A 26,087-nucleotide genomic window follows, 5' to 3' on the forward strand; every position below is an offset into this window, starting at 1 on the left:
ATGGGTGAGAGGCTCTTGGGGGGAGGAGGTGGCTCAGGGATCTGGACGCCTGATGCAGACTTAGAACCCCAGGGCCCAGGTTGTCCTTAGAAAGGGCTGGCTCTAAATATACCCTATGGCCAAGGTTTGGACCCACCCTGACTCTGACACCCTTGTAAGATCAGCCAAGTCCATTCCTCCTCAGGACCTTTGCACTTGCTTCCAGGCATGAGCCTCCAATGTTCATGGTCCACTTTGTTGCTTGGCTCATTTCTTTTTGTCATCTAAGATCACAGCTCAAATGCCACCTCTTCATTGAGGCTTTTTGTCAGATGACTCAATCTAGAGTAATCGTCTTCTCACTAGCAGGCCCTCTTTAAGAGTCTGTCCTACTTTATTTCCTTCAAGGGTATGTTAATCTTTGAAAGTATCTTGTTCATTTTCTGCTCATTTGGTCTACCTTAACAATTGAATGTTTGGACCAGGAGAGTAAGGGATCTTGTTTTCATTTTTCTCTTCCGCATCCTCAGCATTTACAGCAGTGCCTGATGCATAACAGGTGCTCAGCAAGTATTTATTGGATGAATGAATGAGTGAGTGATGGAATGAACATGGATTCTGCTGTGAAATGAAAAAAACAAGATTAACATTATGGACTGAGCAGTCTGTGTGTTCTTGGGCTTGTCTGGGAAAGAGAAGCACTGCTAACCTAGGCAGGTAAGCCTTGGAGTCATTACAACTTGAATATCAAGGGAATGTGACTTTTTTGGTATCTGAATTATTAAAGCAGGGCCTACCTTTTACACGTGTTTTCTGGGAACCCCAGTCCTAGCACTTGGCCAGCTCACTGGCACACATCTTGTGTCTTACTGACCCCGAAGGTGAGAATTTGATTACCCCTCATCCAACATGAGGCTTCATCTTGCTTCTGTCTTCTTTCCCTTGATCCTCCCATTTTTTCCTTCTGTGGCCATCTTTACCTTAGCTCAGTTGCTAAGTTCAGCTCATGGGCCTTGCTTCTCTCTCTTTTAACTGCCTTACATATTTTTCCATTTGGAATTTTTCTTACACATAATTAGAAATTGAAAGGTGATGAAGAAAATACAAATAATACAAACCCCAAAGAATCTCTGAGTGCCCAAGTCTGCAGTTATTGGCATTTTCCCTTTTGCATTCCAACGGTATTTTTATTGTTCCTCTGCCACATCCCCCCCTTTTGTCTCTAGGGAGAAGTTTTTGCTGCTGACGTTTTTAAAGGATTTCACAAATGAAGGGAAAATAAAGGACAGACTAGAAAGAGGGAAAAGTGTTATTTGAAGCCAGCTGAGGCCACTTAGGGAAACTGGATATGGTCCTTTCCAAGTGCATCCTGTTGTGGAAGCATACAGCAGCCCCTGCACTTTGCTACCCTGAGCTATTTGGCAAATAATGCCCCTTCTTTGAGAGGTGACTGCATCTTGTCTGGGTGTGGCTTGACCCATATCAAAGATTTTACAACATGCAAAATTATTTGGCTGTACTAGTTTCGGAAAAATCCTGCAACTGAGCAATGGATAGATTAGCATTATTATTAAATAGGTGCAATGGCAGTGGAAACTCAAGATAAGGCCATTAACAGAGTGAGTAGCCTGGATAAGACTGTCCCTCCAGATCCATTCTCCACCCCTTTCTCCATTCTGTTCTGAGCCTCCAGGAGGCTGCCCCATGTGGGGTGTAGCTGTGGGCTCCTGTGTGCTCTGGTTTCTAGCTGGATTTGGCCAATGGGAGGCATCAGCAGAGAATCAGAGGGCAAGAGAAGAGTAAGGTCAGGGTATTAACTTCTCTGGCTTGTGTCCAGTGGATGATGTACGGGTGGTCCTCTAGATATATCCATCTCTCAGTTTCTGGTAACTTCTCCCTCCCCTTTGTCCCTTCACTTTAGGGGCATCTTCATAAGAGCTGTCATAACAGCTCTTCACAACCCCGGGGTCTGAGGTGCTACACTGATCTTTGCTGTTTCTCTAAATTTTGTCCATACCTTGGGAATCAGTCCCTTTATTAAATTCTCCTCAGATTGATGATGCCGTTTGTTTTCCACCAGGACCTGTATGCTTCTGAAATTCAGTCACAATCTTCCGGCTTAAGCCTAAAGGTAGAACAATCTGTCAAAACTTGGGAACATTCCTCTTAGTGGTTTGTTCTTCAGTATTCTGAGAAAAGAAAGTGAGCACACATACTTGTAAATTATTTACATTGAAAAAGTATATATACACGTGCTTATGAATTAAGAAATATTTTGGTCTCATTTCTCAGTGATGACTGTAGTTTGATTGATCAGCAAAAGGAGGGAGTCCATCAGGAACCACGGGCTAGCTAAATCCCTCTGGGAGCCTCAGCAGCTGAGGCCATCACTCAAAATTTAATGGTGGCAGATTTTCCTTTTGACCTGTAGTGCCATTCAGGAGCTAACATCTGCCCTGCCCCTTCCATATTCCATGTTGTCCAATGGATCGTCTTCTTCCTCTTTGGAAAGTTGGAAATTAGGAAGAAGTATTCAACTTGTCGTTATCCAAGTAAATAAAACCACCAGAATAGCCAGTGGACTTTGCTTATCACTCTTTACAAAATAAACTTTTTATTTGGGGATGATTTTAGATTTACAGAAAATTTGCAAATAGAGTACAGAGAGTTCCCACACACCCTTCACCCAGCTTCCTCTAATGTTCATATGTTACATAACAGTGCCAGTTTGTCAAAACTAAGAAATTAGCATTGACATATTTCTATTAAGTAAACTCTAGACTTCATTTAGATTTCACCAGTTTCCCACTAATATCCTTTTTTTTTTTTTTTTTTTTTTTTGTGGTACGCGGGCCTCTCACTGTTGTGGCCTCTCCCGTTGCGGAGCACAGGCTCCGGACGCACAGGCCCAGCGGCCATGGCTCACGGGCCCAGCCGCTCCACGGCACATGGGATCCTCCCAGACCGGGGCACGAACCCGCGTCCCCTGCATCGGCAGGCGGACCCCCAACCACTGTGCCACCGGGGAAGCCCTAATATCCTTTTTTGTGTGTAGGATTCAATCCAGGATAACACGTTGTTCTAATCTATGGTCATTTCTCAGATTTTCCTTACCTTTCATGACCCTGACAGTTTGATTTTAAAATTAGCTGGAAACTCATGAATGTAATTAGGACATAGGACACCACATCTAATTTTATATTCCTATCCAGGAGAGGTAAGAATTAGTTCAAGCTTTTGTCATCCTGTAGATCCCCCCCTTAGAAGACAGCTGCTCCACCTCTGCCTTGCACATTTCTATTAGTGATAATATTGAGTGTGTTTTGATTCACAGTGAAAATGGAATGATTTTGAGGACATGCATCTTACCTTGCGATCAGTGCCTGCTTATCGTAGTAGCCAGCAGCTTTTATTAGCTCTCTGTCTGGAGAAATGAAAATATCTCTTTTAGGAAAGAGTCCATTTATTTTTCCCAGTGGCTTCCCCTTTGAAGCCAATCTATAAACTCCCTTAGGTGGCAGTCACTTATAATAATTTTGAATAACACCCTGAGCCTAAGTTCCCATAAAAGCCTGGCCTGTTGGTTGTTCTTTCTTGAGCTTTCATTGTTACCACTATGAGGGTAATATTCTTTCTTGCAAAGCTTTTAAGTATTACTTTGTGAAAGGTGTTGGAAAGGTGAAAATGATAATTAAATCTTATCTTGAGTGTAATTTTATGATTACATAGCATTATTCCCTAGAACTATGCTTTTGAAATTGTTGTGGGCCCACAAATGCCTCTTGTGAATCACTGTAGAGAAAGTGCTAAAATGGGGCTTTGTTGTCCAGTTAATTTTATGCCAGCATCTGAATGGATTCTCAATCTAGGCAGCCACTCACTTATGTTCATTCTTCTCATCCATGTGACTAAATGAAAAGGCATGACTTCTACAACCTTATTTTGGATGATGATAAAGCTAGAGCACCAAAGCTAAGACACTGGGACTAAAGGAGTAAACATCCCTCCTCCCGATGACTCTAACCTGTGAACTGTTGTATCTTACAATCTTCAGGGACTTAAGGTCAGTTAAGTAGCCTCAATTTTGCATACTTCACCTATCTGGTGGGAGGATACCTTCAGTTATATTCATTTATTTATTCAGGCACTTACAAAGCACTGATAATGTGCTGGACGTTATATCAGGATATCAGGGATATCATCCTAGGATATGAGGATGACTGAGAATTGGTTCCCATCAACCTAAGAGGGGAGACAGGCGACAAATAATTGCTGCTCAGAGTGCATGTGCATGAGGGAAGGAAGCCAAAGGGGCCCTGGGAGCACAGGGGGACGGAGAGTGACTGGAGGAATGACGGACACCAGTGGTCTTGGTTCTGAGGACAATCTTCTTTAGAGCTTAGGATTTCTAAAGTGAATAGTACCACTTTAAATAAAACTCTAGGGGAAATTCAATCATGTGTAGTGAGAATAGAAATGAGAAAGGGATAAGATAGAAAGTGGGAAAATGCACATAAATAACAGTTTTCCACCTCCTCTCCTGTTCTATTGTGAAAGAAAGTCATGGTCTATAGAAAAAATTGTATGGAACTGGTTTGTAATTAAAGAAATTCTAGCTCTACCACTTGCTGATGTATGACCTTGAGTAAATCCGTGGAGTTCTCCAAGTATCCATTTTCTGTTCCACAGAACGAGAGAAAATGTAGAATCAACTGCCTGATTGCTCTCAGATCCTTTCTCTGCCTTGCCCTGATCTGCTGTGTAACACAGGAAGCTACGCTTCTTTCCCAGACTTCCCTGTGCCCTTTGGCTTCCAGATTGATTTGACCAATGAGAGGCAGCAGCAAAATATTAGAGAGCCTGAGTGGAGGGAACCCAGGACACTTCTCCTCCTGGCTTCCTGTGGCATCCTTGGCTCATTCTTTCCTTCATGGCTGTGGAGCCACTGGATGGCCTCCAGTTCTGGGCTCTGTTTCACCACTTCTCCCCATTGCCCCTCCAGACCTAGGGTTGATGGTGGCTTCCTATTGTTAATGAATGCCAGGGTTCCTTCAGTGACCCTGATTGTACCTAACTTTTCCCTCACCAGAATGTAACCAGTTCCTCTGTATTTGCTTTCCTCTATTTGTAGGAGAAATAGCAATTTTCCATTTTCTGACTAGATCATGGCTAACATGTGAAATGCAAGTGTTTTTTAAACTGGAATACAAATGTAGATATGTTAGGTTACATTATTACTATTTAGGATGTTTATATCTGAAGAGAATCTTGGAATGCAAAATCCTGTGGTGATTTGAGCTTGGTCCAGTTTGTGCTAGTCAGTGGGCCTATAGGCATAGTAGGCAATCTCTTCAGTTTGGGGCCCCCTGCCTGTGTATCCATACCAGAGGCCAGCAGTTGGTTGTGTATTGATGGCTTCTCTGGATCTACACCCTGTGTTGAGCAGAGACACAGATACATAAAACATATCTTTGACCTTGGGGAACTTATAATCTAGAAAGAATTAGCAGGAAATACCTAATACAGTAGTAACATCCTTTGGGATCTGTACTTAAAAGCAAAGTACGAATCAAGGCAATTACATTAAAAAGCTTCTCTTGATGAATCAACCAACTATCAAGAAATCAAAAAATAATCTAGTATGTACTATATAGAAGGCATTGTTGCAGACAATGCAGGGTGTACAGAGGAGGACTAAGACATGATTTTCTTCTCATGGAGCTTGTTTACAATCTTTTGGTGGAGATAAAAATAGAATTCCAGGAAATTAATAACAAAATAAGTATCAATATATTACAGTTGTTTAAGAATTGCAGAGATGATAGGTTTTAGAACTTCAATATGCTTGATCAGTATGTAAGTGCAAAATTCTCCTACTCCCAACTTCACACATTACCTTTAAGTATTTTGCATAGACAGATATAATTTTTTTGCAAAAAAAATGCACTTAATCTCCAGGCATTGGTGTAAACATTTTGGCATTATATAATGCCATTTAGTGTTAGTGTACATATATAATAGTGTATATGCTTGAGATACTGTCATATGGGGTGAGTATATTGGGTAAATCAAAGGGTTTTCCAAGTGTATTGGGTAAGAGTCCAGCTGTAGAGTCCAGCAGAGCTGGATTGAAAACCTGATCCCACTGCTTACTAGCTAAGTGATTATAGGGAAGTTACTTCCGTAAGTCTCATTTTCCTCCTCTGTAAGATGGGCTATTATACGATACATAGGTTATTGTAAGGATTAAATGAGGCAATTAAAGTAAGACTTTTTAGCATAATGCCCGGAACATAGTAAACACTCAAAAAAAGTCAGTCGTCATTGTCTCTACATTTGTCCCAAACTAGAATCTAAGAGCAAAATAATAAGAATTAGAATAAAAGTGTATAGTAGACTTCCATTTCTGGCCATGATGGAACAAGAGGAATGAACTTTATCACTTTGCTGTAGACAATGAAAGACTTGACAAAACATATGAAACAACTGCTTTTATATTTTGGACAATGGGCAGGGGAGGATTGTGATCTCTGAAAGAAATAAACAAATGAGATGAGCCCTGTGATTGCCCCAGCTTTCTTCCTGGAAGGACGCTCTGAACCATGGACAGGGAGTAAGATCGTAAGCAAAGCATGTTGATTCTGTGGCGTTGAGGAGACATAGATCTTAGTTCAGGGAAGCTGTAGTGTCTGTAACATAAAGGGTAGAGTTTATGGAGAGGAAGGTACTGCCCAGAAAATTATCTCCAGGAATATGTATAGAGGTCTCCTTGACTCTTTGCTGAAAACTATGATCGACATGCATAGGGTGAAATGCCACAAAGAGATGCTGGTAAGCTGTGAGCTGAAGGTTTCCCAGGGATAACTCAGGACTGGGTCATATTCAGGTTCTGACCAAAGAGGGTGAAAAGTCTTTGTTGACCATGCAGGGCATTCAGTGGAAACTCCAGAATGGTCACACCATTGTAGTGAAGTTAAAATATACTCTAGAATAGAGGGTTCTCTAGACACACTCTAAAAGTCTTAAAAACAAGCATCAAACTTAACAGGTAATTTAGGGGCCTTCCAGAATAAATCCCAAAGATCTTTAAAGCAGGACAACCAGATAATCAAAAATATAAAATATACAGTGTCTAGCATTCAATAAAAAATTGCTCAACATGTGAAGAAGGGAAATTGTGACTTATAACTAGAAGAAAACTCAATGAAATAGAAGTTATTGAATCAGCAGATAAGACTACTAAAGTGTTGTTATTACTATGTTCAAGTATTTAAAGGAAAACATGAACATGATGAGGAGAGAAATGGAAGATATTTAAAAGAAGCAGATGGAACTTTTAGAGATAAAAATAGAAATGACAGTTTCCCTGAGTGATGTTAATAGCAGATTGTATACTTAACAAAAAAGCAAAAGATTAGTGAATTTGAAGACATAGTAATAGAAATGATCCAAAAGGAAACATAGAATGAAAAATAAATGAACAGAACTTCAGTGACTTATGATATAATATCAAGTGTTCTATAATATGTATAATTGGACTTCCAGAAAGGGGGGAGGGTGCAGAAGAATTTATTTGAAGAAACAATGGTTACGAATTTTCAAACTTGAGAAAAACTATAAACCCACACTTCCAAGACATTTATTTTTTATTTTATTTTATTTTATTTTTTTGTGGTATGCGGGCTTCTCACTGCTGTGGCCTCTCCCGTTGCGGAGCACAGGCTCCGGATGCGCGGCCCCAGCGGCCATGGCTCACGGGCCCAGCCGCTCCGCGGCATGTGAGATCCTCCCAGACTGGGGCACGAACCTGCGTCCCCTGCATTGGCAGGCGGACTCTCAACCACTGCGTCACCAGGGAAGCCCCCAAGACATTTATTAAATCCCAAGCCTAATTAACATGAAGAAAACCACACCAATGCACATTTTAATTAAACTGAAGCAAATAAGTAATGAAGAGTAAATCGTATAAGCAGCCAGAGAAATAGATCACAGAGAATAAAAGATCATATACAAAAGACAATATAACAATATATTTAAAGTTTTAAAAGAAAAAGATGTAAAACCTGTCTACCTAGAATTCTTTACCCAGCAAATATATCCTTCAAAACTGAAGGCAAAATAAAGATGTTTCCAGATTAAGAAAAGCCAAGGAAGTATGTTGCCAGCAGACTTGCACTTTAAGAAATGTAGGAGGAATCAGGTGGAAGGAAAATAATGCTAGATGGAAACATATCTACACGAAGAAATGAAAAGCACTCAAAATGATGGGTATATGGGGAATATAAAACACATTTTTCTCATATTTAAATTTCTTCAAAATGTTTGACTTTTTTAAAGCAAAAATAACTATTGAATTGTGAGGCTTATAAAGTACATAGAAGTAAAATGTATGACATATTATCAATATGATAAATGTAGGATTTATCCCAAGGAATGCACAAATGGTTTAACATTAGAAAATCGGTTATAGTCCTCAGAACACTAGTACTAAAAGGGAACTTCCTAAACCTGATAAAGAATATTTGTGAAAAACCTACAACTCGTACTGTATTTAATGGTGAGAGCCTGGAGACTTTCTCCCTAATATCAGGAACAAGGAAGGATATCTGCTTTCCTCACTTCTATTCATCATTGTACTGGACATCCTAACCAGTATAATAAGGCAAGAGGAAAAAATAAAACACGTATAGGTTGTAAAGGAAAAAGTAAAACTGTCATGATCATAGCTATTGAAAATCCAAAGGATTCTACAAGAAAGTTACTAGAACTAAGAAGTTAGTTTAACAAAGTGCATGATAAAAGGTCAATGTACAAACGTCAGTTTCTATATATTAGCAACAAACAATTGGCGATTAAAATTTTAAAGATACCATATGGAATAGCATCAAAACCCATGAAAAACTAGTAAAAATTTTAACAAAATATGAATAAGACCTATACCCTAAAAACTACAAAATACTTGAAGAAATGCTGAGACAGGGGCTTCACTGGTGGCGCAGTGGCTGAGAGTCTGCCTGCCGATGCAGGGGACACGGATTCGTGCCCCGGTCCGGGAGGATCCCGCAAGCTGCGGAGCGGCTGGGCCCGTGAGCCATGGCCGCTGAGCCTGCGCGTCCGGAGCCTGTGCTCCGCAACGGGAGAGACCACAACGGTGAGAGGCCCGCGTACCGCAAAAAAAAAAAAAAAAAAAGAAATGCTGAGACAAAGGAGACTGAAATAACAGAACGATCTTGTTCATGTATCAGACTCTTAATATTGTTAAGATGTCAATTTTCCCTATATTAATCTATAGATTCAATACAATCTCAATGAAACCCTAGTATGCTTTTTTAAAAAATCAGCAAACTGATTCTAAAATTTACATGGAAATGGAAAAATACCGAATAAATCCAAAGTAATTTTGAAACATAGGAATAACTACCTGATTTCAAGGCTGAGCGTAAGGATACAGCAACCAAGACAGTGTGGTACTGGTATAAGGACAGACATATGGACATGTTCAGACAGTGGAACACAACAGTGATTCTGAAAATAGGACACCACATATGTGGTCAATTGATTTTTTAAAAATTATTTATTTATTTATTTATTTTGGGTTGTTTGACTTTTTTAAAGCAAAAATAACAATATTGAATTGTGAGGCTTATAGAGTAATTATCTTTGTCGCTGCATGTGGGCTTTCTCTAGTTGCGGCGAGCGGGGGCTACTCTTTGTTGCAGTGCACATGCTTCTCATTGCAGTGGCTTCTCTTGTGGAGCACGGGCTCTAGGTGTGCGGGCTTCAGTAGTTGTGGCTCTTGGGCTCTAGAGCGCAGGCTCAGTTGTTGTGGTGCATGGGCTTCGTTGCTCCACGGCATGTGGGATCTTCCCGGACCACGGCTCGAACCTGTGTCCCCTGCGTTGGCAGGTGGATTCTTAACCACTGCGCCACCAGGGAAGTCCCTGGTCAATTTATTTTTGATAAAGGTGCCAAGAAAATTTAATGGGGGAAAGGAGAATATTTTTAAAAATATTATAATGGTATATTTCCATATGGAAAGATGAATATTGATCATTGCCTCACATCATATACATAAAAATTAACCCCACATAGATCATGGAAGTTTTAAAAAGCTAAATCATAAAACTGCTGGAAGAAAATAAGAGAAAATCTTTTTCATTTTGTAGTAAGCAAGTATTTCTTATATAGAGGAGAAAAAAATATGAACAGTAAAAGAAAAAAGGAGGTGGTTTTCATCAAAATTATTTTTGTTTTTCACAGTAGAGTTTGGACTTCTAAAAATTGAGGTATAGTTTATATACAATATTACATAAGTTCCAGGTGTACAACATGGTTATTCACAATTTTTAAATGCTATATTACATTATAGTTATTATGAAGTATTGGCTATATTCCCTGTTCTGTATAATATATCCTTGTACTTTATTTATTTTATACTTAACAGTTTGTCTGTCTTAATACAGTTCCTCTATCTTGCTCCTTCCTCCTTTCTCTCCCCACTGGTAACCATAAGTTCTCTATATCTGTGAGTCTGTTTCTTTTTTGTTATATTCACTACTTTGTTTTATTTTTCAGTTTCCACCTATAAGCGATATCATACAGTATATGTCTTTCTCTGTCTGACTTATTTCAGTTGGCATAATATCCTTCAAGTTCATCCATGTTATTTCAAATGGTGAAATTTCATTCTTTTTAATGGCTGAAAAATATTCCATTGTATATACATGCCACATCTTCTTTATCCGTTTGTCTGTTGATGGACCCATAGGTTTCTTCCATATCTTGGCTATTGTAAATAATGTTGCTATGAACATTAGGGTGCAGGTATTTTTTTGAGTGAGTGTTTTCATTTTCTTTAGATATATACCCAGGAGTAGAAATGCTGGATCATTTTGTATTTCTGTTTACTCACTGTAGCTGTACCAGTTTACATTCCCAGTAACAGTGTACAAGGGTTCCCTTTTTTCCACATCCTTGCCCGCATCTGTTATTTGTGGTCTTTTTGACGATAGCCATTCTGAGAGGTGTGAGGTGATATCTCATTATGGTTTTGTATACATTTCTTTGGTGATTAGCATTGTTGAGCATCTTTTCATGTGATTGCCATCTGAATGTCTTCTTTGGAAAAATGTCTATTCAGATCTTCTTCCCTTTTTTAATGGAGTTGTTGGTGTTTTTTGACATTGAGTTGTATGACCTATATATATTTTGGATATTAACCCCTTATCGGTCACATCATTTGCAAATATTTTCTCCCATTCAGTAGGTTGTCATTTCATTTTGTCGATGGTTTCTATAGCTATGCAAAAGCATTTAAGTTTTATTAGGTCCTATTTGTTTGTTTTTACTTTTGTAGCCTTTGCCTAAGGAAACACATCAAAAAACTATTGCTATGATTTTTGTCAAAGAGTGTTCTGCCTATGTTTTCTTCTAGAAGTTTTGTGGTTTCTGGTCTTACATTTTGAGTTTGTTTTTGTATATGATGAGAGAAAATGTTCTTATTTATTCTTTTACATGTAGCTGTCCCGTTTTCTCAGCACCATATATTAAAGAAACTGTTTTTTCTCCATTGTGTTAATTCTCTTAATCTGTCTATTTGTAGTATAGTCTGAAGTCAGGGAGCGTGATTCCTCCAGCCCTGTTCTTTTATCTCAAGATGGTTTGGTTATTTGGGGTCTTTTAAATTATTAGTTCTAGTTCTGTGAAAAATGTCATTGGTGTTTTGATAAAACTCGGGAACATATAGGCAGCTGTATCCCACTGTCAAACAGAGAAGCATAGGAAGCTAGTTTATAGTGAGAGCGGAGAATGAAACAGACATACAGAGCAAGGAACTTGACACATGGAGAAAGGAAAGTTTCTGATATTCCTTGAGAGTCATTGGAACCATTACATGCCATTCTGTGTGTGTTGTGTGGTTTATTTGTGTGTGTGTGTGTGTATATATATATATATATACACACACATACATGATACACATGTAATTTATATATTATATATATAATATATATATATATAAAATTTCATGTTTCTCTCATGTTACTTTGAGTTTCCTGAAACCAGAAAAGTTTAATATGTATAAGAAATATGTATGAAGAAATAGTTTCAATCTAACTGGAGATTTTAAAAAGTGATTTGGAATGATGAAACTATTGCCATATTGCTGGTGTTGGGCTGTGTGCCAAAAGTGACTGTGATTTTGAATGAAAAATCCATGGTTGTATATACCTAAAAAAAATTTAGGATATATGTGCTGTTTTATCAAACAATTGAGGACATTAGTATATATTGGGGTGTCCGTTAGGGTATGGGTTAAATTGCTGCCACAAAAGCACAACTTAACAATGGATTAGGTAAGATATAAGTTTATTTCTTTTTACTTAACCATCTGAAAGCAGAGAACTGGTAGGGCTGATAGAGTGTGTCTGTTATCCTCCACATATGGCTTACATTTCTGTGTTCAAAGTGGCTATTTCCGATCCTGCCCTCACATCTTCATCCTAGTCAATGTGAAGGACAAAAGAAGCATGCCAGTGCACATTACTTCATTTTGAGGGTATGACCTAGAGGTTGCACATAATACTTCTATTCTGATTGTATTGGCTAGAGCTTGATTGCAGGGGCACACCTGGTTGCAAAGGAATGTACAAAAATTAGCCTTTATTCAGGTGGTGATGTGCCCAGCTATAATCTGGGGTTCTATTTTTAAAGGGGGAAGATGACAGTGGATATCAGGGGACATCTACTCATGTGTCTCACAAATGGGAAGACTGGAGTAACATAGGGGTAAGAGGGGAATTTAGATCAGGGACTTTTATTGATTCTACAGACCAATTTGAAGACAACAGAGTTTTATGATTTTGTCTAACAGTGGTGTGGTCTCTGGATTTGTGTGCCAGAGGCTGGAGTAAAGTTGGTAACCAGGTGGGAGGTTGTCTTAGTTGCTCAGGAATGACTAGGCTGGTGGCCATGGAAATGGTGAGACAGGGCTGGACCTGAGGAATAATTTGAAGAGGTGGTAAGACTTGGGAGCAGGTCAAAATGCAGAGGAGAGGGGAGTTTCTGGGATGACTTCAAGGTTCTAGTTTGTGAAAGTAGAAGAGAGATGATTACACTGACCTGAACAGGAAAGCTGGGAGAGAAAACAAATTCTTGGTAAAGACACTGACTTTGATAGGCATATTTTTGTGGCTGCTCTTGATCATGATTTGGGTGTGGGACAAAAGACAGGTTAGTACTTGGTCTATTCTTGAATTCCTGTGCTGATTCTGAACTCTCCCAATTTCTCTTTGATTTTTCCTAACTAAGCACACTTACAACCACAGTGGAAGCCAGAAATCTGGGAGAGTTTTGAGATGAGAGGTGGAATGAGATTCACATAGTATGCCCATGACTGGGCACATAACTCTTCACCACTCTTCATTTTGTATTTGTAGAAAATATGCAGAATGAATTAGCCTAACTACTGGCAGAAAATGCACATTGGCTATGTTGATACCCAGTTTTTGCTCAAATCTCATTAAGCTCTGAAACCAGAGGTTTGTAATGATAGGTGTTCCTCTTAGAAATTTTCTCTTTTATTAGAAACTTCCTTGGACTTACCTTTGAGATCAGTCTAAGCAAGCTACATATCAATGTAATTTTTTTCCCAGCAATATCCAAGTGACAGTTACTGTGGTTGAGTAAATTATTGTTTTGCAAAAATTATTCAGATAGTTCTAAATCCTTTGGGTTTCTAAATGTTAAAAGAAGTATGAAAAATTGCATTCAATTAAACAACTAGGTATTTTCAAAACCTGAATGAAAAACTGGATGAACTTAGTTTGTGATTGCTTAGTAAAGAAATAATGAGTCATTTGCCTAAATGCAGTCTGGACTTAGGTTTTCTACCTCTAAATTTGTTTGTATATGATGTGAAGACTAAGTCAATTTTCAGAGGAACGGCTGCCCAGAGAGCTCCTGCGTGAGTATTTTTGGCAGAAAAGGGGTAAATGAAGATGTTTAGGGAGATTTCCTTCCTTCTCTCTGCTATTCAGGCACTGTTGGGACATTCTGGTCTTTGTGGACATTCACCACTTGAGGTTTGCTTGACATTTCTTTGTCCAGTTTCTCAACAATCTATTTAAAAGTATAAGTGAACAAGTCCTTCCTTGCCACCGTGGGGAGGAAGGTGCATTGTTTTCTATTATGAAACGTTTTCCTTTGTTGCAGAGGACTTTCTTTTCCTTCTCCCTTTTTATTCTACATTTCTTTGAATGATAGGTAGAGAAGATTCTTAACAAAGAACTTGGTTGGTGAGTTGATCCTTTTGAGTCAAGAGATTGATTTTTTGTATGAAAATCCTGTCCAAGAAGATTATACCTTACAAGTAGAGACTAGTGGTTCTTCTGATTGAAAAAAAAAAAAATCTATGTACAATGTAGGCAGAGATGAAAAGACTGCTATATAAAGGCATAACTGTCTTTCTAAATTCAGTGGCTGTTTCCTGCTTAATTTCTTTTTCCTTTTCAAAATAGTCATAGGTATCAGACAACATTTTGGGCTAATGGCCTGGAAAAATTCATTATAAAATCATTTTGAATTACTCAGGGAAAATGCAGAGCCTGAAAATCATTGCTTTCCATTTTCCCCTATGAATTCCTCTTATTTTTGTCTATTGTGGACATTTCTCAAATTTGGAGCATTAATGAAAGGCTTTGAACTTGCTTCTCTTTTCCACAATGGAGATCTGAGCCATTGATTTTGGATCAGTTGGTTTCCCATCTCCAATAAAAGAAGAAGCAATAAGAATTTGACAAATTCCTTTTCGATAGTAGTAGTTTGGCTGTAAGGATTTTTCAGGTGGTAGCTTAAAAAAAGTTAATGGTTACATGCGTGTACTAAAATATCATAGTAGAAATAATAGCCGGATGTAGAATTTAGTTCTTATAAGAATGTGTTTTTTAGCTCTCATTCTATACATCAGGAAATGAATATAGCATATCATTTTACAAGTATATGCATTTCAGAAGAGTAGTATTTAGCTTAAAACATGAGCTTTCTTTGGAGTGAATGTATGTAGGTATATGTGTGCCTGCGAGCACACAGTAATGCAAAAAAACAAAAAAAAAATCTCTGATCTGAGTGGATATTGGTTATTCAATTTCTGAGCATTAGTCAATTTCTACAGCGTTAGGAGCGTGTTCTGATGGGTAACACCAAATGAGGAGGAAAAGTAGCCCACTGATGGCCACCCAGAGGCCATCAGCTCGTCTGCGACGTTGGGTTGGGTCTGCCAAGAGCTAACAAGGTGAAGCTCAGTGTACTCCATCAGCCGCATATGGGTGTGGGTATTTTTCATTCCCGGACAATTCCAGTTAAGGTTTGTAGCAGGCAGTACCAGCGTTTGCACACATGGACTAACACATTGTTGGGGAGATTGGGAGAGCAGTGTCTGTGGAGAACTCCCCTGGATTAGTGTGAGGCATATATACTTATATAAATATAAAGAGGTGCACCTGGTCATATGTTTTTAAACATATGTAACTATTCAGAAGTAACTTACTGTGAGTGTCACCATATCAGTTGCACGCACTTGCCAAAAGGTTCATGTTCGTACACATGACTCCTTTGTGTGGAGTCTGTAATGTGCTAGATCTGGCTCCTACTGGCATGGGAGCCCCTTGTTAGATTTTCAGAAAATTTCCAAGCTGGTTATTAAAGACAGACATTAGTAAAAATCAAATTGTATAGGCTTATACTTAGATATGTTAAAAACAAAGGTAATAGGTACTCCAAGGTCATTCCTTTCTAGTTAATTTACTACATTTTACTCTTATCTATGCTGTTGAGGATACTTGAGACTGTTGTGTCTATATGGTGGAAGCATATGTAGTATTGTGCGTTGTGCATCTCTTGCCAGCTCTGTGTTCAGTGGCATCCATTTAGTAACGTTAAATCAGGTGAACAAGAAACCCAGGACACTCCCTCCCCCCTTTTTTTGAGGCTTTTGATGTATTAAAAAGATGAAAGGCCAAAATAGGTTAAAAAGTCATGGTATGTTTTAAATATTCATCTGGAACAAAAGTATATTTTAATAAATAAAACAATATATTATGATTCTGCTATCCACAAGATAATTTTAAATTTTAATAAAAAATGTTAATTCATAGTACACTAAAAGATGTGTCATCCTGGACTTTAATCAGAGAAAAAGGTTAAGTTGTTCACTTTTAGTGGTCTTGGTTTCTGTCTGTGATGGTATCCCCTCATTTGGAAATAAAAACAGAAGTCTGAAATTCAAGTCTTTTGTGAATGCCAGCCTGGTCCATTTGGTACTTCCGGTCACTACCTCAGGAGGCCTTGCCTTATAAGATATGATTCTTCATCTCTAAAGTGACCGTAATAGTAATAATGATATTCACTGTATAAAGCTGTAGTGAAAATTCAATAAGATCACATATAGAAATCACAGTGACTGTTCCAGTCATCTACAAATTGTAGTTGTTAGAAATCATCATCGTCATTATGATCATAGCTTTATTGAGTACTTACTGTGTGTCGGGACCTGTCCTAAGAACTTTGCATATATTATCTCATTTAAACCTCGAATAGCCCCCTAAAACAGGAAGAATATTAGCCTCCACTTAACAGATGAGGAAACAGAATGGTTTAGTCACTTGCCTGAAGTCATAGGGCTAGTATGTGGGGAGTTGGAATTTGAACCCATCTTTGACTCCAAAGTCCATGTTCATATATCTCAACACTTTCTACTTATTCCTTCATTATTCCTCACAAGGCATATAGTAGGTGTTTAATAAGAAAAATTTTTTAAATTAATTCATTTATTTTTGGCCGCATTGGGCCTTCATTGCTGCACACGGGCTTCCTCCAGTTGTGGCGAGCAGGGGCTACTCTTTGTTGCGATGCATGGGCTTCTCACTGTGGTGGCTTCTTGTTGCGGAGCACAGGTTCTGGGCGCCCAGGCTTCGGTAGTTGTGGCACGTGGGCTCAGTAGTTGTGGCTCACAGGCTCTAGACCGCAGGTTCAGTAGTTGTGGCTCCTGGGTTTAGTTGTTCTGTGGCATGTGGGATCTTCCAGGACCAGGGCTTGAACCCATGTCTCCTGCATTGGCAGGCGGATTCTTAACCACTGCATCACCAGGGAAGTCCCTAAGAAATGTTTTGATAACGTTGTTTATGGTGCTTTTTTCTAAGATGGTCAGCCTCATTTCTTAGCTGTAGGTCACCACGGGTTCAAAGAGAATAAATACCTGCTCAGAGGGAGAAATCTCAGACTGCTCTGCAAGTAGTTTACTAAAAAAATCCATATATATGTTTATGTATTTTTCTTTTTAAGGGCATTTTTTCCTGATCTGTATTTGTTATGCAATTAAGAGAAGTTTTGTTTTAGTGCCTTGTATATGTGTTTATGAACTTCTCCCAATGAGGCTCTATAATGTAGCACATGGAGACTGTTCCCCTCTAGTATGATTTACCTTACAAATATCTGAAAATTCTTCCAGGAGAAGATTAAATTGTTTAGCTCAATATTTAATCTGTTACTTCCTTTCTAAAGACACCCCATGGACTTTGTCATGCATTTGGCTGATACGAGGGGTATCGATCAGTCATAAAGCAAAAAAAAAGCAGGAGAATGGCCAGCCCAGCCTCTCCCATTCCCACCTTATAATTAAATTTTGATTTGAGCTGCTTTTGATTAATCTTCTTATTTGTGGGTGTGTGAATTTGAGACGACCGCTAAGTTTCTAAAGTTGCTGGGCATTGGTCTCTGGTGGATGGCTCAGCTAAAGAACAGTATGATTGCATTTTTATGGTTTTCAGATATTTAATAGCTTCTTCCTGTCATTTTCTGAATGACTGAATACGGTTCAGCCCTTTGGGAGCAGCGCCGCATCCGAGAGCTGGGAAGATGACTGAGGTCTGTGTACTTGACTGATTGCCTTAGCCTTAATTGTTCTCTTAATTAGCTGCAGTAGCAACTGCATCTGGGGAGAGATCATGGTATTGGTAAACAGCTCCACCTTGGAGCTCAGAGTGATGCCTTTTGGAGCCCTGACAGTGAGCAGCTCATGGGCTAGGCTGGTCTCTCCTCAGGGTCGGGGACCTGCCAAACTGGCAGCCCCCAAGGCTGTGATGCCCCCTCATGTGATCTGTCACTCTGGCCCCTGAGAAGCAGGCCTCCGACTGTTTGTTCTTAAACAAATTAAGTTTTAATATGCAAAAAGCTGGCTTTATTTGGCTGAATGGATTAACGTGAAAACAAAAGGATGAGAGGCCCAGAGAAGGTGCCTTGCTAGGAAGGCGGTCTTGGGAGCAGGAGGCCCAGGAAAGGGCTGCTGTCAGGAGGGCGGCTCCTCCTAGCAATTCGTGTTTTTTCAGGAAGGAGTCAGGTTCAGCTCAGCTTGTCTCTGAGGTGTGACTTAGTCCCCGAAACCTGGCCTCGCCTTGTTTCTATAACCTACTTGGCGTTTCTCTTTTTCTTTTGTATTTCTCCACTGAGGTGTTGCACTGAGACATGAAACTTAACCCCTAACCCTCCTTTCCCCCTAAGTAGGAGAGAGTTCATCTAATTTGAGGGGTTTGGGACCTGAAGAGTGAAAACTACAGGAGGTGACTCAGCTTGTTCTTTTTATGGGTGACAGCGCATTATTGTCGTGCTGACCCAATTGAAGTATTTGAGAGCTGGTAGAACCAGTTCAGACTCACATTCATGTACAGAATGGAAAGGAAAACAGGTGCTTAGGTGGCCAAATTGCAAGGTCAGCACTTAATACATATTTCAGAGGGTTACATAAAATGGTAAGAAATTGGCGTGGAGGTGTAGTGTGAGCATAAAAATGAGATGAACCAATTTTCTGTATTTTGCAAGTAAATAATAGAGAAATCACTAGTGTAGGGCTGAAGGGCACAGCATGAATCTGTGAACTCTTAGGCAAATCATTTTCCTTTTCTGTGCAGAATTCCTCTTTGACATAAACAGGTAGATGCTATCTACTCCAAATACTTGTCATGAAGCTCAAATAAGATGATAGTAATGAACTTGCTTTGAAAGTAAAAGGCATTATTGAAGACAGGCTTTAGATAATTGTGATTATCTACATTTTATAGTCAGATTGCAGAACTCTCATGGCCACAGGTATATTTTTAAATAAGAATGTAGCTCAGATGTGGTGGCATTTTGTGGCTATCTCTTATTTTACTCTTAATTTAACCTGTCTTTTTTTCCCCACGGAGCAAACCCCACTTAAAACTGTAAGTTCAGCCCTCTGCCTGTTTTTGTCGATAAAGTTTTATTGGGACACACCCACATTCACTTGTTTACATGTTATCCACGACTGCTTTGTCCTACAACAGCAGAGTTGAGTAGTTGCAACACAAATTGTGACAGAGACCATATGACCCACAAAGCCTAAATGACCTGTTCAAATGCATTTGAACTCCACAATAAGTTCTGTTGTTCTTTCTGGCAGAGTGCTGTGCTTTAACCCTTTAAGGCATTACTTTTGCACTGAGGACTGTCCAGCAGGGTGTGCATAAATATTAGGCTTTTGGTTTTCACTAGAGACAAGGATGCAGCCTCCCTGGAGGGCTTGAGTGTGCAGGGGATGCACACCTTCAGAGATAGGACTTTGCAGGCCTATCCTCAGCCAGCCTTCTCTCCAGTATCTGATTCCTGTAAAGTGGATTCTAACTTGTGTCTGATTCTTCTTTAAGCCGATGCCAGTGCTCCTCACTTGGAAAAACATGCCAGTGCTAAGGGAAGAGATTCTGAAAGCCTTCAGTCATGCACATAGTTGCAAGGCTGCTTCTGCAAGGGCACCATCAGAATACCTGGGCTGTCAGGTGTTTCCTTACCCTTGAGTGCAATTCTTTTTGGCATCTTCGAGAAGAAAGGGAGAAAATACCTCAATACAACTGAAAAATCCAAAAATTATGGATTCATGAAAACAGATAAGAACAAAGTCAGTACAGTTCTAACGAGTTTTCCCTATTCTATCATCTCTCCCCATCCCAGGCCCTAGATCTTCATCTGTCTGTAGTGTTGAAAAAAAAAAAATACTCATTCTCCTTTACTTTTACTTCAGTGTAGGTAATAACTGATGCATTGCTCTCTTTTTCTCTCTCTCCACTCCCCCAAATAGACCTTTGTGTTCTTCTTCTGATAACAGAAATGAAAAAGGCAAAAGTAAGTCATAGGTTTTGATATTAAGTCCCTACCTATTGTGCTCTTTCCTATCTCTTCTCTTACAGATAGGAAGGCAGAAATCCAATAAAAATAAAAAAGTAGAAGAGGACAAAGGACAACTACGGTAATACAAAGATGAATTTGAGCCAGGTAGTGTTGGTACTTAATCTATTCAGGGTTGCAATCTATTAGTGGTTTTGGTTTTTGCTTTAGAGGGGCAAAAAGGAAATCCTAAGCTCCCATCTGGAAAATGAAACTTCTGCCTGTCAAAATACAACTAGCAGGAGAACTAATCAAGCCTCCACACTGTGGAAGATACTTAGCCAAGTAAGCCTTTGGTAGTTCCTGGCCTCCACAAAGAAAAGGATCAGATGATATAAGAGTTGGTCTGTGGCTTGGAATATAAACTTGGGGGAACTAGTTTGCTGAATTTAGGACTCTGGATTCAAGTTCAGTGCTCTGTTCTATGACATCTATTGATATGTTAATATACTGACCCTAAAAATTCATGCCTTGGGAGATGAGCTAGACACTGAATTTGCAAAATGCGTCTTGTAGAAGAATGATGCGCCTGAGTCATTTCCAGTGACTCAGGTCTGTAACAGAGGCAGGAAGATTGGAGAAGCCTGTGGAAGACACAAGGCAAAGATGCTTTGTAGTCTACCTGTCAGGTGTAGATACTGCAAATGGATTGAGTTCTCTGTCTGGAAGAAAGTGCTTTTCCATTGTGACATGGAAAACATTCTGTCTTGGCACAGCTTTTTCACTGTGCATCATGTCCACTCCCCCACTCTCCAAATATGCACACCTTCCTACGTGGTCTGGAGATGGCAGGCATGATCACCCATAATTTACAAATGAGAGAAGAGTGACCCCAAGAGGGCAAGAGAACAGGTAGGGAGAGCAGATCTGGGACTTGAACTTAGCTTTCTGATTCCAATCCTTCCTATCTTTCTGCTACATAAACTCTGATGAAAAAGAAATTAAAAGCAACTGATGTTGATTCTGAGATCTTAACCTGCAAAGGAAACATATAGGCTCCCATGTGAATACTAGTTGAGGTTCAGACCATGAAATGTAGAGAAATAGTTTAACTTTGACCACCATCCAGCCTACAAATTCATGGAGCTCTGAAGGGGGTGGGTAGGTAGAAGACCCAGTGCATTTGGATTAAACCATTGCAATTCCTTGGCTCAGCCACAGAATGTCAAAATGTCATCTTTACATCATGTACCTTTCTGGATAACAGCATTTCCTAGTGGGCAGAAAAAGAGGGATTTTCTTAAAAAAGCCACTTTACAAGCACAGAATTATCGCAGTCAGTGTTTGAGTTAAAGCAGTTCCCAAGTCATAGAAATCATTGTTATTTAAAAAAAAAATCTTCTTTCTTCTCTTCTGCCTATTTTTTCCACATTATTGTTATTATTTGCAGTGTTTACTGCTTTTCTGAATTTCTTCTTTAGCATACAGTTTTATAAACTACACATTTTTATTTAAAAAATCTGAAACTTTAGATTTTATTTAACCAGCTTAAAGATTCAAGTTTAGAAATTCTTCTTTTTTTAATTGAATGAAAGATTCTTTAAATTCTGTAGTGCTTTAGTCTTTAAAATCTTCACACACCTGATTTCACATAATCCCATAATAACCTTTTTTTACCTCTACCCCTATATTGCCCCTCCCCGCTTCCCTCTCCCCACTGGTAACCACTAGTTTGTTTTCTACATCTATGAGTCTGCTTCTTTTCTGTTTTATTCACTAGATTGTTATATTTTTTAGATTCCACATGTGATACCATACAGTATTTGTCTTTCTCTGACTTATTTCATGTAGCATAATGCCCTCCAGGTTGATCCATGTTGCTGCAAATGGCATTATTTAATTCTTTTTTACGGCTGAGTAGTAGTCCACTGTGTGTGTGTGTGTGTGTGTGTGTTTGTGTACCACATCTTCTTTATCCATTTATCTATTGTTGGACACGTGGATTGTTACCATACCTTAAGTACCTAATACTGAAGATCCCATATTTATAGAAGGCCCTTCATAAAAGAAAGTAAAAACTTAGCTATATTAATGGTTTGGGTGTAATGAATTTCTAAAGACTGAAAATTGAAGACCTACCTTGTGGGGAAGAGACTGTGGAGAGAAGCCAGCTGGTATTGGAGAGTGAGTATGCATGGAAAAGACAGCAACAGGAGGATCCCTGATGGGGATGATGGAGATAAATGCACAGGTTAAACGCCAGAGATTAATGGAATGGTCAACCACCCAGCTATTCAAACAACAAGTGTTTCTGAGGTTCTTTGTGTGTAAACAGTCCTGTAGTTACCATCTTTCTGAAAACATGATACTGCCTTTTGAAGGGGGAATCAAAAAGCCATCAAGTCGTAGGGATTTGTTGGCCTCAGAAGTGCTGGGGGGCCCTGGGACTGCTGGGAGCATCCTGGGCATTTGACACCCTGGATAAGATGGCTGTAATCTGCCCCTTGTCTTCTTTTTTATTTTAATCTGTGCTGTTGGTTGGGAGGAAAAGGAGCCCAGTGGCAAAGTTTGCCCTTCTAGGAAGTGCAGACCATGGTGAACGTGTCATTTCCTGGCAAATATTCACATTTTTCATTTCTTCATTAGTTCTATTTGGAGCACACTTCACTCAGTAGCTGCTCAGATTAAGAAAATCCTCTAGAGTCCTTGGTACCCATGGCCTTTCATTACTCCTGGAATTCATGCTTCTTTTTGGATGTGCTTTGTTCGTTTTGTAATTGGACTCTTAATTCATCAATAGCTCTGGCCAATAGCTGTTAATTATCACTTTGTCCTCCTCTTTCCATAGCAATTATTAATTAAACTGCTCAGAGGGTCATAATGAGAAATTAAAGGCTATGATAATATTTAGAAAGCAGCATTCCTTCGTCTTGCAGGTATACATGCTGTTCCAAAGGCAAAACAGGGTTCATTGTTTAATTTACAAACATTAACTGAGCCCCCTATAGGTAGAAGGCCCCATACCAAGTGGCTCATGTTCTAGGGAAGAACTTCAGATCATGGTGTGCATTGTTTTTTGATCCAACTCTTAATTCCTATTGCTTTTCCTCTTTTCAACCTGTGCCATTCCATGGAGGATCAGACCCAACTTTCCTTCTACCTCCATTACCTATTGTTCCTTCCCACAACCTTAAGAGCATTTGGCTTAACTGCTCCTCTTCAGAGTTCCTATGATAACCTTGTATAAGCCTTTGTCATAGAATCAATATTTTATCATCATTTTTAAAAAAACCTCAGCTGAGGGGGACCTTCAAGATGGCGGAGGAGTAAGACATAGAGATCACCTTCCTCCCCACAAATACATCAGAAATACATCTACATGTGGAACAGCTCCTACAGAACACCTACTGAACGATGGCAGAAGACCTCAGACTTCCCAAAGGCAAGAAACTCCCCAGGTACCTGGGTAGGGCAAAAGAAAAAAGAAAAAACAGAGACAGGAGGATAGGCACGGGACTTGCACCTCTGGGAGGGAGCTGTGAAGGAGGAAAAGTGTCCACACATTAGGAAGCCCGTTCACTGGCGGAGACGGGGGTGGGCGAGGGGGAAGCTTTGGAGCCACAGAGGAGAGCACAGCAACAGGTGTGCAGAGGGCAAAGCGGAGAGATTCCCACACAGAGGATCGGTGCCAGCACTCACCAGCCCGAGAGGCTTGTCTGCTCACCCACTGGGACGGGTAGGGGCTGGGTGCTGAGGCTCAGGCTTCGGAGGTCAGATCCCAAGGAGAGGACTGGGGTTGGCTGTGTGAAGACAGCCTGAAGGGAGCTAGTGTGCCACAGCATGCTGGTACAGAGTCTGAGAAAAAGTCTGCAGCTGCCTAAAAGGCAAGAGACCATTGTTTTGGGGTGCACGAGGAGAGGGGATTCAGAGAACCACCTAAATGAGCTCCAGAGATGGCCATGATGGCCATGAGCCATGGCTATCAGCGCAGACACCAGAGATGGGCTTGAAATGCTAAGGCTGCTGCTGCAGCCATCAAGAAGCCTGGGTGCAAGCACAGGTCACTATCCACACCACCCTTCCCAGGAGCCTGTGCAGCCCGCCACTGCCAGGGTCCTGTGATCCAGGGACAACTTCCCTGGGAGAACACACACACGCCTCATGCCAGCCTCTGCTGCTGCAAGCTTGCCCCGCATTCCATACCCCTCCCTCGCCCTGGCCTGAGTGAGCCAGAGGCCCCTAATCAGCCGCTCCTATAACCCCTTCCTGTTTGGGTGAAGAACAGACACCAGAGGGCGAGCTACATGCAGAGGCGGGGCCAAATCCAAAGCTGAACCCCAGGAGCTGTGTGAACAAAGAAGAGAAAGGGAAATTTCTCCATGCAGTCTCAGGAGCAGTGGATTAAATCTCCACAATCAACTTGATGTACCCTGCATCTGTGGAATACCTGAATAGACAACGAATCATCCCAAAATTTAGGTGGTGGACTTTGGGGGCAACTGTAGACTTGGGGTTTGCTTTCTGCATCTAATTTGTTTCAGGTTTTATGCTTATCTTAGTTTAGTATTTAGAGCTTATTAGCATTGGTAGATTTGTTTATTGATTTGGTTGCTCTCTTCCTTTTTAAAATATATATATATATATATAATTATTTTTCCTTTTTCTCTTTCTGTGAGTGTGTATGTGTATGCTTCTTGTGTGATTTTGTCTGTATCAGTTTGCTTTTACCATTTGTCCTAGGGTTCTGTCTGTCCATTCTTTTTTTTTTTTTAGTACAGTTTTTAGTGCTTGTTATCATTGGTGGATTTGTATAGTGGTTTGGTTGTGCTCTTTCTTTCTTTATCTTTTTATTTTTAATTATTTTCTTTTAATATTCTTTTGATTTTTATTTTAATAACTTTATTTTATTTATTTATTTATTTTTCTTTCTTTTTCTCTCCCTTTTCTTCTGAGCTGTGTGGCTGGCAGGGTCTTGGTGCTGTGGCCGGTTGTCAGGTCTTAGCCATTGAGGTGGGAGAGCAGAGTTCAGGGCATTGGTCCACCAGAGACCTCCCAGCCACATGTAATATCAAATGGTGAAAGTTCCCCCAGACATCTCCATCTCAATGCTAAGATCCAGATCCACTCAATGACCAGCAAGTTTCAGTGCTGGACCTCCCATGCCAAACAACTAGCAAGACAGGAACACAACCCCACCAATTAGAAGAGAGGCTCCCTAAAATCATAATAAGTTCACAGACTCCCCAAAACACACCACCGGATGTGGTTCTACCCACCAGAAAGTCAAGATCCAGCCCCACCCACCAGAATACAGGCACCAATTCCCTCTACCAGGAAACCTACACAAGCCACTGAACCAACCTTAGCCACTAGGGGCAGACAACAAAAACAGCAGGAACTACGAACTTGCAGCCAGTAAAAAGGAGACCCCCAAACACACTAAGTTAAGCAAAAGGTAAGACAGAGAAATACACAGCAGATGAAGGAGCAAGGTAAAAACCCACCAGACCTAACAAATGAAGAGGAAATAGGCAGTCTACCTGAAAAGGAATTCAGAGTAATGATAGTAAAGATGATCCAAAATCTTGGAAATAGAATGGAGAAAATACAAGAAACGTTTAACAAGGACCTAGAAGAACTAAAGAGCAAACAAACAATGATGAACAACACAATAAATGAAATTTAAAATTCTCTGGAAGGAATCAATAGCAGAATAACTGAGGCAGAGGAAAGAATAAGTGAACTGGAAGGTAAAATAGTGGAAGTAACTACTGCAGAATAAAGAAAAAAGAATGAAAAGAATTGAGGACAGTCTCAGAGACCTCTGGGACAACATTAAACGCACCAACATTTGAATTATAGCGGTCCCAGAAGAAGAAGAGAAAAAGAAAGGGGCTGAGAAAATATTTGAAGAGATTATAGTTGAACACTTCCCTAAT

This window comes from Physeter macrocephalus, chromosome 12 (genome assembly GCF_002837175.3).
Source record: "Physeter macrocephalus isolate SW-GA chromosome 12, ASM283717v5, whole genome shotgun sequence".
Lineage (NCBI taxonomy): Eukaryota > Metazoa > Chordata > Mammalia > Artiodactyla > Physeteridae > Physeter > Physeter macrocephalus.